General features: G+C 42.7%; 1 long non-coding RNA gene across 1 annotated transcript in view; it reads left to right on the top strand.

The window, feature by feature from the left end:
• Positions 1-9885, top strand: part of LOC140190200 (uncharacterized) — a 36496-nt gene extending 26611 nt beyond the window's left edge. The window contains exon 3 of the long non-coding RNA XR_011883549.1: positions 9862-9885. This is a non-coding gene — a long non-coding RNA (uncharacterized lncRNA). The remainder of the gene's footprint in view (positions 1-9861) is intronic.
• Positions 9886-16614: the final 6729 nt, after the last annotated feature.

Raw genomic sequence — 16614 nt, 5'->3', positions numbered from 1 at the left:
AATGAATTCCACAGATTCACCACCCTGTGGCTAAAGAAATTCCTCCTCATCTCTGTTCTAAAGGGACATCCCTGTATTCTGAGGCTGTGCCCTCTGGTCCTAGGCTCACACACTACTGGAAACATCCTCTCCATGTCCACTCTATCTAGGCGTTTCAATAGTCAGTAGTTTTCAATGAGAACCTCCCTGATTCTTCTAAACTCCTGTGAATACAGGACCATCAAACACTTCTCATATGTTAACCCTTTAATTCCGGGAATCATTCTCGTGAAATCTCCTCTGGACCCTCTCCAATGCCAGCACATCCTTTCTTAGATAAGGGGCCCAAAACTGCTCACAATAGCTTGAAGACTCGTATGGCCAGATTTGGGAACAGCTTCTTTCCAACTGTGATAAGACTGCTGAACGGATCCTGACCCGGATCTGGGCCGTACCCTCCAAATATCCGGACCTGCCTCTCGGTTTTTTTGCACTACCTTACTTTCCATTTTCTATTTTCTATTTATGATTTATAATTTAAATTTTTAATATTTACTATCGATTTGTACTCCAGGGAGCGGGAAGCGCAGAATCAAATATCGCTGTGATGATTGTACGTTCTAGTATCAATTGTTTGGCGACAATAAAGTATAAAGTATAATATTCCGAGTACAGTCTGACCAACACCTTATAAAGCCTCCGAGTACAGTCTGACCAACACCTTATAAAGCCTCAACATTACATCTTTTATATTCTAATTCTCTGGAAATGAATGATAACATTGCATTTGCCTTCCTTACCACCAACTCACCCTGTAAAGTAATCTTTAGGGCAGGGGTCCGTTAAATGAGGGGTCCACAGAGCTTAAGGTGGGAACCCCTGCTTTAGAGAATCCTGTGAAAGGACTCCCAAGTTCCTTTGCACCTCTGACTTCTGAATTTTCTCTTCCTCTTCAGAAAAAAATCTACATCTCTATTCCTTCTACTAAAGTGCGTGACCATACACTTCCCTATATGAAATTCAGCTAACCATTTACATATTTATTTATTTTATTGAGATACAGCATGGAGTAGGCCCTTCTGGCCCTTCAAGCTGTGTCGCCTAGCAACCACCGATTTAATTGCTGCCTAATCATGGGACAATTTACAACGACCAATTAACCTACCAACCAGTACGTCTTTGGACCATAGGAGGGAAACCGGAGCACCCGGAGGAAACCCACACGGTCATGGGAGAACGTACAAACTCCTTACAGGCACTGACAGGAATTTCTGTCATGATGCACAGTTATGCATCTTGACCTTAAGTCCTTTACACGTGGAATGACATCACCATTTGCACAACACCTCATTGTTTCCTGACACAGTGAAATGATGCGACATATGACTGTTCTGAATCATTCGCTGTGTATTAGTTTATTCTATTTATGTCCATTTAAAGACACATATGACGGACATTTGGTCCAATGACAGGCAGCATGATAAGTCATCACAGACTGATGAAGCACCCTTTAGAGTGTGATACAACTAATTCAGAGTGCCCTTCAGGCTGATGAGATACTTGTTCATTTTGGCCACAGGACTAGTATTGCTGGAAGTCATGGAATCCCACAGACTATTGGATGGTCTTTAATATAGCCCCATTAACATAGGTATTCCTTTCTTATTTCTCAATTCCACCCATAACACTTCACCACTCAAACTCTCCAATTTGTCCTGACGAGACACTTTCCTCAACTGGTAATGCCTCCCTGCTCCCTTTAATCTCTGCAGCTCTGTCACATCTAAAACAATGGAATCCTGGAATATTGAGCTGCCTGTCTTGTCTCTCCTGTAAACAAGTCTCACTAATATCATAATTCCAGGAATTGACCCATGCCCTGATCTCATCTGCCTTTCCTACAATACTTCTTGCACTGAAATATACGCAACTCAGGGCATTAGATGCACCATGCTCTGCCTTTTGGTTCCTGACTCTGTCTGAGGTCTTAATGATACCTGCCTCCACAACCTCTCCATTGCTTCCCATCCTCCTCCATCTCTAGTTTAAACCTCCCCCATGCAGTACCAGCAAACCGTCCCGTTAAGATATTATACCCTCTCCGGTTTAGGAGCAAGATGAAGAACGCGTGTGAAGAACTTGGTCTTCAGAAGTACCACATGCTGCCACAATGAAGCCTCTCTCAGGTCTTAGGAGCAACACTTCGTAATCCATTTGGGTAGTTTCCAATCTCTAACAGCTGGTAATTTCTCCCCCATCTTCCTTTTCTCATTCTGATTCTCCTCTCATCCCTTCTCTTCTCCTCACCTGTCCATCTCATCCCTCTAATTCTCCTCCTCCTTCCTTTTCTCCCACGGTCCACTGTCCTTTCCTTTCAGATTCCTTCTTCTTCAGCCTTTTCCCTCTATCATCTACCCTGTTCCAACATCTTACTTCCTACGCCCTCCCTCACCCACCCCCTACAATCTCAGCTGGTCTCACCTACCACCTGCCAGCTTGCACTCCTCGCCTTCCTCTCACTTCCTTATCAACGCACACAAAATGCTGGAGGAACTCAGCAGACTAGGCAGCATCTCTGGAAAAGAGTACAGTCGATGTTTCGGGCCGAGACACTTCTTATTCTGGCTTCTGCCCCCTTCCTTTCCACTCTTGATGAAGCATTTCTGCCTGAAACGTTGAATGTTTACCTCTCCTCCATAGATGCTGCCTGAGCTCCTCTGGCATTTGGTGTGTGTTATCCTGAAGAGCAGCGTGTTTATAGTCTCTGTCGTTCTGAGACACTCAACAAGGATGCACATGAGCCATACAAAGAGGCATGCAGCATGGGTATCACCCCTCAAGCTGATGAAACAGTTATTACCCCTCAACCATCAGGCTCTTGAACCAGAATGGATAACTCACTCACCCCCAACATTGAACTGATTCTTCTTTCTCTGGACTTACTTTTAAGTGGTCTTCTGCAATTCAAGTTTTTGTAACTTATTGCTTATCTACCTATCTATCTATCTATCTGTCTAAATATCTATCTATCTATCCATCTATATATCCATCCAATTATCCATCTATCCATCCATCCATCCATCTCTCCACCCAATCATCCATCTATCCATCCATCTATCGAACTGTCCATCCAACTATCCATCCATCCATCCATACATCCATCCATCCATCCATCCATCTATCCATCTCTCCATCCATCCATCTGTCTATTTATCCATCGATCCAACTATCTATCCATCTTTCCATCCATCCATCCATCCATCCATCCATTCATCTATCCACCTATCCATCTGTCCATCTATCCATCTATCCACCCACTACTTTTATGGACTGTGTGAGGAAGCTCGAGCACCAGGGAAAAACCCATGTATTCCATGGGTTGGACATACAAAGATTCCTTACGGAATGATGGCGGAATTGAACTGTGAGCTCCAGAACACCCTGAGATGTAATAGTGTCATGCTAACTGCTATGCTGTCGTGACCAATAAGGGATCTTGGCCTGAAACATCAACGATTTATTCTGCTCCATTTATAATCTGATTTTCATTGTATCTGTACTTCAGAATCAGAATTAAAATTAGTATCAGGTTTATTACAAACACAAGGACGTCTCTGCTCACTGACATTTGTCATGAAATTTGTTGTTTTGCAGCAGCAATTCAATGCAACACATAAAAATGCCTACAAGTTACAATAAGGATAAAAATTTTAAAAGATAAGTAAATAGTACAAAAAGAGAATAAAATATTATGGCTGTGATTACGAGTTAATGGTCCATTCAGAAATCTGATGGTGGGGAGGAAGTTGAGTGTGTGTCTTCAAGCTTCAACAATTCCCTGGTGGTAGCGAAGAGAGGAGGACGTGTCCTGGGTGGCGTCCTTCAAGATGGATGCTGCCTTCTTGAGGCAACACCTTTTGAAGATGTCTTTAATGTTGGAGCGGCTAGTGGCCAAGATGGGGTTGTATGAGTCGACAGCCTTCTGATGAAGAGTCTCGTCCTGAAACATTGACTGTTTTTTCCCATCCATAGATGCTGCCTGACCTGCTGAGCTCCTCCAGCACATTGTGTGTATTGCTCTAGCTTTCTAGCATCTGCAGTTCCTCTTGTATTGAAGCTGTTCGCAATCCTGTGCATTGGAACCTCTAGACCAGTTGACGTTACAACCAGTCAAAATACTCTTCATGGGACGTCTGTAGAAATTTGCCAGGGTCTTTGGTGATATACCAAATCTCCTCAAACTCCTAATGAAATTTAGCCGTTGGCGTGCCTTCTTTATAATTGCATCAATGTGTTTATCTTAAAATCTATTCTCAGAGAGTCATTGGACTGTGCTTATGTAATCATAAGGGATCCATTAATGAGTCAGTTCTTCTCATTAACAGGAGAGTGGTCCTTCATTTATTCCACTCTTAGCGCATTCTGTGATCCAATAACTCAGACTAATTTCTATGACTCTCTGTATTTCCAGATGAGTCAGTTTGTCCTCATAGAAAAGTCACTTCTCCAAATCAGCCTTGACCTCCTTGCACAGCAGCTCAGCGTCAATGCTGATTAATCAGAATTGCAACCACAAAAGCAGAGAACGTTGGGAGAGCTAAGGGCTTTCTCTTTGGAACGAAGGACGATGAGAATTGACATACAAGATAATAAAAGACATTGGTAGAGAGGACTGCCAGGGATTTGTTCCTAGGGTGGACATGGCTAACATGAGGAGGCATCAATTTAAGGTGACAAGAGGAAAGTATAGGGGGGTATATCAGAGGTAAGATATTTACACAAAGATTGGTGGGTAGGTGGAAAGCCCTGCCGAGGGTGGTGGTAGAGGCAGATACATTAGGGACATGTAAGAAACTCTTAGACGGGCACAAGGATGATAGAAAAATAGAAGGCATCATGGAAGGGATGGATGACAAGGTAGAGATACATCATTACACTTCCATTGGTAGAGATATATCTTCACCCTGCCATCCATCCCTTCTACATTGCCTTCCATTTTTCTATCATCCATGTACCCATCTAAGTGTTTCTGAACTGCGCCTTATGTAACTGGAAGGAAGTGTAAGGTGCTCCTTCCCTCTGCTAGCTTGCAGGTCACCCATGGGCAAGGTGTTGCGCCTGCTTAGCCCCCCAAGCGGGCTCACGTGAAGTCATGGGAGCAGGTGGTGGATGGGCGTATGAGCAGCTGGTGCACATCACAAGTCCTGGTTATGCCACCACTGATGCCAGGTAGACAATCTCTGAAGAGCATTGATAATGGCTGTGGGGTCACCCATCTTGTAAAGACACTGCCCAGAAGAAGGCAATGGCAAGACACTTCTGTAGAAAAATATGTTAAGAACAATCGTGGCCAAAGGCCGTGATCACGTCATACGACTCGGCACATAATGATGGTGGTGGTGGAAAGTATAAAGGGTGAATGTCAGAATCAAGGTTTTTACACGGAGAACAGCGGGTGCATGGAACACTCTGCCAGGGATGGTGTTAGATGGATCTTTGTATCAGGTTAAAAGGTTGGCACAACATCATGGGCTTGTACTGTACCAGCTACATTACGGTCTGGTATGGGAGGCTGGGAGGGTCGGTGCTACTGCACAAGATCAAAGTAAGTTGCAGAAACTTGTAAAATTAGTCAGCTCCATCATGGGTACTAGCCTCCGCAGTATCCCAGACACCTTCAAGGAGCGGCGCCTTAGGAAGGGTGTGTCCATCGTTAAGGACCCCCATCACCTTCTCGTTGTTACTGTCAGGAAAAGCCTGAAGGCACACACTCAACGATTCAGGAACAGCTTCTTCCCCTCCGCAAACCAATTTTTAAGTGGACATTGAACCCATGAACATTACCTCTCTACTTTATTATTTCTGGGGTTTTTTGCACTTTATTTTAACATAACTATTTAATAGAAATATATATGCATAAAGTTCAGTTTTTTCTCTATATTTACTTATCATGCATTTAATTTTATTGCAGCTGTAAAGTTAAGGAATTTTACGGAAAATGCCAGTGATATTAAATCTGATTCTGTGCTGTAATGTCCTATGTTCTGGTTGTTGCCTGACCCACCAAGTGCCTCCAGCTGTCTGCAATAAATGGAGTACAGTCAATGAGACAATAATTAACATTGAAGGTCATGTAAGAGTAAGATGGCAGATGTACGAGTCTGTGGTCTACCACACTGAGGCCAGTATATTTAGGGGAAATGCAAAGCAGTAACCAAAGTTTTGCTCTGGCACATGGTGTAGACATGAATCATATTAACACTCATTTAAGGTGAGAGGGGGGTAATTTCAAAAGAGGTGTGAGTGCCAAGTTTTTTCCAGAGTGTGGTGGGTGCCTGGAACTTGCAGCCTGAGATGGTGTTGGAGAAGGTTTATTCGAGATTTTTAATTGACATTTAGAGGCACACAAATGTGAGCAACGTTGAAGGACACGGACATTAGAATCATAGTCTTAGAAAAGTACAGCTCAGTAACTGTCCATTCAGCCCATCTAGTTCATGCCAAACCATTTAAACTGCCTAGTCCCCATTGACCTGCACTGGGACCATAACCATCCATACCCCTACCAACCATGTACTGTACCTATCCAAACTCCCCTCAAGTGTTGAAATCAAGCTTGCATACACCATTTTCACTGGAAGCTCATTCCACACTCTCACCACCCTCTAAGTGAAAAAGTTTTCCCTTATGTTCCCCTTAAACTTTTCACCTTTCACCTTTAACCCATAATCTCTAGTTGTAGTCTCACCTGACCTCAATGGAAAATCCCTGCTCGTATATACCCTATTGATACCCCTCATAATTTTATGTACCTCTATCAAATCTCACTTCAATCTTCTATATTCCAAGGAATAAAGTCCTACCCTATTCAGTCTTTCTTTATAACTCAGGTCCTCCAGTCCCAGCAACATCTTTGTAAATTATCTCTGCACTCTTTCAACCTTAAGTACATCTTTCCTGTAAGTAGGTGACCAAAACTGCACACGATACTCCAAATTAGGCCCCACCAATGTCTTTTTCAACTTCAACATGAGTTCCTATCTCCTGCACACAATACTTTGATTTACAAAGGTCAATGTGCCAAAAGCTTTCTTTACCGTCTTTACATTGTGTAGGCAGAAGAGATTAGTTTAGTTATCCAATTCAGATACTAATTTATTTGGTTCAGCACAACATTGTGGGCCAAAGTGCCTGTTCCTGTACTGTACTGTTCTGATCTTCTATGTTCTACGTTCTGCCAGTAACTTTTACAGAGGAGGTTTGGCTATGCTAACAACAGTGCCAGCAGCTGCCACACCAGAGTGACTTATACTTGATAAACTAGTAAATTATTGTATTATTGCTACATGTACTGAAGTACAGTGAAAAACTTTGCTTTGTTTTACATCCACAGACATCATTTCATTACACATTGTACTGAAGTAGTACAAGGGAAAACAATAACACAATGAAGAGTAACGTACATAATAAATGCTGGTGAACTCAACAGGCCAGGCAGAATCTATAGGAAGAGGTACAGTCAACGTTTCGGGCTGAGACCCTTCGTCAAGACACTAAAGAGTAAAGTTCAGCAGATACAGAGAAATCGCAGTGTAGGCAGATGATGAGATGCAAGTAGTTTGTGAAGACAGGAGTTTATCTCATTGTACTATAAATGAATCTTAAATGCAGATGAAGATGCTAGTACAAAAATAAGCCTATTATAGCAATAAAGCCCTGTGTGAGTGTTTATGATGAGAAACACTTTGGAGTCTTCTTCCATCTCCATCAGTAGTTAGGCCTCAGCTAAATCCACTTTGCTGAAGAGCTTTTCTTGAGAAATGTTTGCAAAGATATCCTCTATCCTGGGTAAAATGTATTGATCTACTTTCTGTACTGGGTTGATGGTGACCTTAAAATCACCACAGATCCTGACAGACCCATTTTTCTTGGGTACTGGGACCACTGGCATTGCCCATGGGCTCCACTCAACCTTGGATAGAATTCTTCAGCCTCCATGCAGTCTAGTTCACTGGCTACTTTTTTATGGAACTGGATGGGCTTGGACTGGACTGAACTGGACAAATGCCAAACTTGTGTGTGGCATTTTCACTTAACACTATTTTACCATTGATATGTTTTGAGTTTTCCAATGCCATCCTTGAACACTGCTGTGGCCTTATCCAGTACCTTTCTTAATTCACTTACAGTTGACTCTATTGTAGGGGATGTAGCATGCAAATGGTGGATGGATCTCCAACTAAGCTGTAGTTGTCTCAGCCAATCACCTCCCCCACAACGCCGGCCCTCCAGTTTTTACCAGATAGAAGCCCAATGTGGCTGATTGGTTGTTGTACTTCACTATTACAAATGTTATTCCCACAGTACTGTTTGTTGCTCCATATAAATTATTAGTTGGATATCTGCAGATTATCAGATTTTTCGTCAATAGCATGCAAATTGTCTGTTTTTGAAACTGCAAACTTGGCTTTTTTTTCACTTGCTTGTGGAGTCCACTTATTATTGTCTGCCTGACATGCTCTTTGTATGTGATCTACTTTGATGCATTTTCTGCAAGTTTCATATTTAAACCTGCATTGGTCTGGTGTATTCGAGCCCCTGCCACAACAGTAACATAATTTGTTTGGCCAGGCAGGTTTCTGTTCAGATGTCGCAAATTTTGTTCGTGCTCACTTTCATTCCTGATTGCATCTCTGTCTGCTGTTTTTATTGATATAGCTATAGATATAGATGTTTATACTTCCATTAAGTCAAGTCAGGTCACTTTTTATTGTCATTTCAACCATAACTGCTGGTACAGAACATAGTAAAAATGAGACAGTGTTTTCCAGGACCATGGTGCTACATGAAACAATACAAAAACTACACTGAACTACGTAAGAAAAAACACAAAAACTACACTAGACTACAGACCTATCCAGGACTGCATAAAGTGCACAAAACAGTGCAGGCATTACAATAAATAATAATAAATAATAAACAAGACAATAGGCACAGTAGAGGGCAGTAGGTTGGTGTCAGTCCAGGCTCTGGGTATTGAGGAGTCTGATGGCTTCGGGGAAGAAACTGTTACATAGTCTGGTCGTGAGAGCCCGAATGCTTCGGTGCCTTTTTCCAGATGGCAGGAGGGAGAAGAGTTTGTATGAGGGGTGCGTGAGGTCCTTCATAATGCTGTTTGCTTTGCGGATGCAGCGTGTGGTGTAAGTGTCTGTAATGGCGGGAAGGAAGACCCCGATGATCTTCTCAGCTGACCTCACTATCTGCTGCAGTGTCTTGCGATCCGAGATGGTGCAATTTCCAAACCAGGCAGTGATACAGCTGCTCAGGATGCTCTCAATACAACCTCTGTAGAATGTGGTGAAGATGGAGGGGGGGAGATAGACTTTTCTCAACCTTTGCAGAAAATTCCTCCATATCCCTGGGCTTTCTTTACTATGGAGCTGGGAATGAGGGACCAGGTGAGATTCTCCGCCAGGTGAACACCAAGAAATTTGGTGCTCTTTACGATCTCTACGGAGGACTCATTGATGTTCAGCGGAGAGTGGTCGCTTCGCGTCCTTCTGAAGTCAACAACCATCTCTTTTATTTTGTTTACATTCAGAGATAGGTTGTTGGTTCTGCACCAGTCCGTTAGCCGTTGCACCTCCTTCAGACCCACCATTCAGAAAAATTGGCTTTCGCTTCTCATTGACTATTTAATTTGCTTCAAAATACTGTTCAATTTGCTCTGTATACATATTCCAGTTATATTTTGTGCAATCGAACATGTCTATTTTTCCAATGTAGTCAGCCATTTCTCTTCTTTTTTTATTATTGATACTCGGTACTTATTTGTTTATGAACCCATGAATTCTTCTGTTTTCTGTTTTTTTTTAAACTTAGTTGTCTCTGTCTCCTTGTGAAGAAGCACACACTGTACTGTTTTTTTAAAACTCCATGTCTCGCTGTGTTTCAACAGGTAGGTAATCATCTCAGATTCGTTTAAAACTTCCTCGTCATCACTGTTATGTTTTGTAACACCAAAACATAAAACTAATTGCCAGAAAAAAGATGAGAGCCCAGGAGAACTGGCCTCTGTATCCTTATTGATTTTACTTTAAACAGGGCGCATGCATATGGTGACATAATAACATGTGCCATTTACATACTATTACATATAACGTGTAATGAATTATGTAAACAATGAGTAATGCTTAATCAAAGAGTATATTTACAATATTGCTCAAATATTACTGAAATATGAAATACACAACAATATCCTACCCTGCAATTCATTCTCTTGCAGGCATTCACATTAAAACAGAGAAATACAATAGAGTCAGTGAAAATCTACACCCAAACAAAGATTGACAAACAACCAATGTGAAGATTTACAAGGAGATTTACCAGGATGCTGCCTGGTTTAGAGAGTATGCATTATGACCAGAGATTAAGGGAGCGAGGGCTTTACTCTTTGGAGAGAAGGAGGATGAGAGGAGACATGATAGAGGTGTACAAGATAATAAGAGGAATAGATAGAGTGGATAGCCAGCACCTCTTCCCCAGGGCACCACTGCTCAATACAAGAGGACATGGCTTTAAGGTAAGGGGTGGGAAGTTCAAGGGGGATATTAGAGAAAGGTTTTTTACTCAGAGAGTTGTTGGTGTGTGGAATGCACTGCCTGAGTCTGTGGTGGAGGCAGATACACTAGTGAAGTTTAAGAGACTACTAGACAGGTATATGGAGGAATGTAAGGTGGGGGTTTATATGGGAGGCAGGGTTTGAGGGTCGGCACAGCATTGTGGTCCGAAGGGCCTGTACTTTGTTGTACTATTCTATGAAAAAACGAAGGATAAAACTGTTCTGAGCCTGGTGGTATGTGTATTTAGGCTCTTGCATCTTCTGCCTGCTGGGAGAGGGGAGAAGACGGAATTCCCGAGGTCTTTGGTAAAGCTGGCTGCATTAATGAGGCAGTGAGAAGTGTAGACAGAGTCCATGGAGAGGAGGCTGGTTTCTGTGAAGTTTTGAGCTGTGTCCACAGCTCTCTGCAGTTTGTAAGTTGCAGTTGCATATTACTGATATCATGACTTCTGACACTTGACCCAACTGTAAGGCCGCTTCTTAATACAGAAAATAAATGGAATTAGTGGTTTTAAGATAGAATTTAGTAATTTATAATTTACCTGTCCCCAAACCCTGCACTTCATTCATATCAGGAAAGTGAACTTTCACAACTGTAGTGTCTCGTACTTTCAGAATTTAGTTATCTTTGGAAATTTGTAAAATTCCCATTAAGAAGTGTAGATAAGAAAAAATAAAGTTCTTTCACCATTCTGGCTTCTTGTTCCAGTCCTGATGTTGGCTATTCCTTTCCCTCCACAGGTGCCGCCTGACCTGTTGAGTTCCTCCAGAATATTGTTCGTGTTGCTCGTAGAAAAGGCAAAAAGCAAAATTGTTCTGTTTATTCCACTGCAACTGTGCCGGACAGCTGTGCTGTTTTGGATAGCATCCCCCTTGGATCTGAAACTTCTGTCTAAGGTAGCAGCATTCCAGAAACACTGACTGTTTATTCTCCCTCCACAGATGCTGCCTGACCTACTGAGTCCGTCCAGCATTGTATGTGTGCTGCTCGGGATTTCCAGCTTCTGCAGAATCCTTTGTGTTTATTCCTTTCGCTCATTAACCAGGACATTTTGTCACCCTCTGGTTCCCAGTTTATGTGAATGATTTAATTTGCATTTATTGTTTTATTTATTTATTGAGATACAGTGCAGAATTTGCCTTTCCGGCTCTTCGACCTGCGTTGTATTAATCAGAGGTGACCAATGAATCTATTAGATTATGAAGACACACAGTCCTCTTTTTATTGTCATTTAGTAATGCATGCATTAAGAAATGATACAATATTTTCTCCGGTGTGATATCACAAAACACAGGACAGACCAAGACTGAAAAAAACTGACAAAACCACATAATTATAACATATAGTTACAACAGTGCAACAATACCATAACTTGATGAAGAAGTCCATGAGCACAGTAAAAATTCAAAGTCTCTCAAATGTCCCACATCTCACGCAGATGGGAGAAGGAAGAAAAACTCTCCCTGCCATACCCGACCACGGTCCGACTCTGAGTCATCCGAAAACTTCGAGCCTCCAATCAGCTCTCCAACACCAAGTACTGAGCGCCATCTCTATCCGAATGATTCGACCTCCATCTCAGTTGCCAACAGCAGGCAAAGCCGGGGATTTTGAGGCCTTCCCTCTGAAAGATTCCCGACTGCGCAGTAACGACAGCAGTGAACAAGCGTTTCAGAAATTTTTCCAGATGTTCTTCTGTGCTCTCACGTTCATCTCCATCAAATCAGAATTGTCCACGGCCCCTATTTAACAGATACGATATCATTTTTCAGTGGAGGGCTGCACACGCACGGCGCACTGCTTCTCTCTCCTCCCTAGATATCAACTATTAATTGTTAACCTAGATATTAACTGATGGGACCATGTGTGAGGAAACCGGAGCACCCGGAGGAAACCCAGGTGGTCACGGGGAGAATGTACCAACTCCTTACAAGCAGTGGCGGGAATTGAACCCAGGTCATTGGTTATGCGAACCACTATGCTGCCGTGCCACCCCAGTAATTATTCAGTAATCTAGTGGGCACATTAATGATCTTCCTATATTCAGAGAAGCAAATCATCCCAATACAATCACTCTCAAACAGTGGTCACTACTGAAGGTCAGGAAGCAAGGAATTCACTTTAACTGGGGTCAAAAGTGTAATAACGGCCAATTAATCTGCTTTTAGTAATGTAGATGATAGATAACTGCTAGCTGGAGCAAACACACAAGTTCCTATCTACTTAATAGGGCAAAGAGAGCCTTTGTTTAACTTCACAAGCAATGAGGAGCAGCAGACACAGCTTTCAAATGTTTTCAGAGAGTCTTGTGGGATTTGAACCCTTAAGCCACTGTCTTTGATCTAATTGCACTTTCCACTGGGCCACAATGTTACTCTGGTCTTTTATGAGAGTTATCGTTGCTTAATGTAATAAGGGTATTGCCCGAGAAATTCCATGAACTCAAAATATATATAGAAATAAGGTTGAGAGAGTACAGAGGAAATTTACAAGGATGTTGCCAGGTGGAAGACATGAATTATAAGGAAAGATAGAATAGGTTAGGACTTTATTCCTTGGAACATAGAAGACTGAGAGGAGAATGGATAGAGGTGTACAAAATTATGAGGGATATAGATAGAGTAAATGCAAGCAGGCTTTTTCCACTGAGGTTAGGTGGGACTACACCAGAGGTCATGGGTTAAGGGTGAAAGGTGAGAAGTTTAAGGGGAACATGAGGGGAAGCTTCTTCACTCAGAGGGTTGTGAGAGTGTTTGAACAAGCTGCCAGTGCAAGTGGAGCATGCGGACTCGATTTCAAAGTTCCGGATTTGGGTAGGTGCATGGACAGTAGGGGTATGGAGGGCTGCGGTTCCGGTGCAGGTCAATGTGGGGTGGGGAGTTCAAATGGTCCAGCACAGACTGGATGGCCTGAAGAGCCTGTCTCTGTGTTGTACTTTCCTACGACTCTATAAACGCAGTGCGGAGTTTATTTAAAGATTTACTAGACAACTTGAAGCAAACACCACATGCTGCTGCCGATGTATTTATGCAGCACAGAAATGAGTGAATTTCTCCAGCATGTTTTCAGGGCACATAGGGCATTGGGAAAAACATTCTTTGCATAACGACTGCTACAATTTGATCAGTAGGAACATTATACGGTTGGGAGGGGACATGGTTGGATTTGGAATCCCGTGCAAATATTGTAGCCCGGTACAAACTGAACCTTACCTTTCAAGTCAGGTAGGCTCTTTATTTTGGACTTTGATATGATTCCAAGATGGCAAAATATTAGAATGATTTTTTTTATTGGTATGTGGCCTGCATGTGAAAGTTCTATAAAACAAAATTGCTGAAATCTATGATATTCATCAAGACGTTGGATTGGCTTCCAACCTGGGCTTCTGTCCAGGGAATTGTTGGCTTGCAAACCAGAATCTCATAACAACATTGCATATTTGCCTTAGTGGAGACATATGGTGTAATGTGGCCCGAACAAAGATTTTCTTTTCATTAAAAGCGGTATTGCTTACTTCTCCAATCTTCCAGCCATGAGCTCTGTTGTGGCAGTAACTTTAGGAATTCTGCTTTTTAAATTAGGATTCAATAATGTGTCCCCAGTGGTGTAGCTCACTGATTTTAAAGAAAAAGATTAACAAAAATTAAATTTCTCCACACTAGCTGCAGGTAAATAAATAATCGTGTGTCCTTCTGGAGTTGTAGTTGTGGGAGTGCTTTTTACAAAGTGACAAAGGCATTAATTTTATACTTTGCCTTCTTGCTGGGAACCCCAGAGAGTTGCCCATACTTTGCCATGTTTGAGATGCAGACACTGTTGCTATAGAATCACCATGGTAACTTTAATCACTGAAGCCAGGTGGGTTTGGATCGAGTGAGTATATAATTCCGGACCCCTGGATGTCGTTGATTCCAAGCCTTGGTGGGAAAGTTGGTGGGAATTAATGGGGAATGGAGGGCAACCAATCAGAACAAGGAACGTAGAAAATAGGAAGATATATATATTTCTGCCATTGGCTGAAATGTGATTGGCTTCTGCATCAATCTTTTTCCTCATCCTCTGCTGACTTAGAAAGAAATCCCAAAACTCACTGAGGCTGGTTCGGTCAAAACAAGGGAGTTCTCTTGCAGGATGCCCTAAAGATTAGCTTGGTGAGAAAGGCAAATTCAAAGTTAGCATTCATTTTGAAAGGACTAGAATATAAAAGCAAGGATGTAATGTTGAGGCTTTATAAAGCACTGGTGAGGCCTCATTTAGAGTATTGTGAGCAGTTTCGGGCCCCTTATCTAAGAAAGGGTGTGCTGACATTGGAAAGGGTTCAAAGGAGGTTCATGAAAATGATTTCAGGATTGAAAGGTGTGTCCTACGAGGAGCGTTTGATTGCTCTGGATCTCTTACTCACTGAAATTCAGAAGAATGAGGGGTGACCTAATTGAAACCTATTGAATATTGAAATCTCTCAATAGAGCTGATGTGGAGAGGATGTTTCCTGTGGTGGGAGAGTCTTGGACCAGAGGACACAGCTTCAGAATAGAGGGGTGGCCTTTTAGAATGGAGATGAGGAGGAATTTCTTTAGCCAGAGAGTGGTGAGTCTGTGGAATTTGTTACCACAGGCAGCTGCGGAGGCCAAGTCATTGGGTGTATTTTAGACAGAGGTTGATTGATTCTTGATTAGTCAGGGCTTGAAGGGTGCAAAGAGAAGGCAGGAGACTGGGGATGAGAAGGAAAGTGGATCAGCCATGACGAAATGACAGAGCAGACTCAATGGGCCAAATGGCCCAATTCTGCTCCTGATCTTATGGTCTTATGGTCCTAAAACCAACTTCTATGAAACATGCTTGTCAGAATCGAAATCAGAACCCAAATCAGGTTTAATGTCACTGACATTTGTTGTGAAAGTTGTTGCTTTGTGACAGTAGTACCATGAAATGGATAAAAATTACTATAAATTACAGTGGTGGTGGTTGTCTATCATGTCCGACAATGACAGGAGATATATTCAGGAAAGTTTTTAAAGAGGAAAAGCCGTTGTACTGCGGCAGTTCCAGCCTCTGTCCTTAGAAGTGTGGGTCCAGTGGTATGAACAAACATCACAAACTGGGGTCTTCCTTGGTTGCCATGGATAACCAGAATGTCTTCTGTGCCCTGTCGTGTCCTTTGCTTTCCATGGAGTGTTGCAGAACCACCTTCCTGGCTGTTGGATCTCACTGTAGATCTCATCTGCCCAGTCATCCAGAGCTGACTTCACATGCTAGGACAGGCATGTCCCGATCAGAGGGAGGAGAAGATGGCGGCGCGATGCAGTGCGCGCGGCCGCTCCGAAATGATATCGTATTTGTTAAATGGGGCCGTGCACAATCCTGATTTGATGGAGACGGACGTGAGAAGCACGGAGAACATCTGGAGAAACTTCTGAAATGCCCGCTTCGCTGCCGCTGCTACTGTGCGATCGAGGATCTCCGGAGGGGAAAGCCCCGAATCCTTGGCTTTGTCTATTGCCTGTTGCCGAGGCCGGGGTCGAAGCGCTCGCCAGAGATGGTGCTCGGTGCTCGGTGTTGGAGGGCTGGTCGGAGGGTCGAAGTTTTTGGACGGACTCAAGAGTCGGCTGTGGTCGGATGCTTCCAGGATGCTGCATCGGCAAATTTGCGGGGCTGGAAGCTCATGGCAGGGAGAGTTTCTCCCTTCTACCGTCTGCGTGAGGTGATGGGACTCTCGAGAGACTTTGAGACTTTTTTTTTACCATGCCCATGGTCTGCTCTTATCAAATTACAGTATTGCTTTGCACTGTTGTAACTATATGTTATAATTATGTGGTTTTTGTCAGTTTTTTTAGTCTTGGTTTGTCTTGTGTTTCTGTGATATCATACTGGAGGAACATTGTATCATTTCTTATTGCATGCATTACGAAATGACAATAAAAGAGGACTGCGTGTCCTCATAATCTAATCTAATCTCACTGGGATATGAAGCTAGCTGGCTACCCTCGCCTGGTTTAGCCTGCCTGTCGAAGCG

Source organism: Mobula birostris, chromosome 29 (assembly GCF_030028105.1).
Source record: "Mobula birostris isolate sMobBir1 chromosome 29, sMobBir1.hap1, whole genome shotgun sequence".
NCBI classification, from domain to species: Eukaryota; Metazoa; Chordata; class Chondrichthyes; order Myliobatiformes; family Myliobatidae; genus Mobula; species Mobula birostris.
Note: the sequence above shows the minus strand (reverse complement) of the source record. Positions and strands in the feature narration are given on the sequence as shown.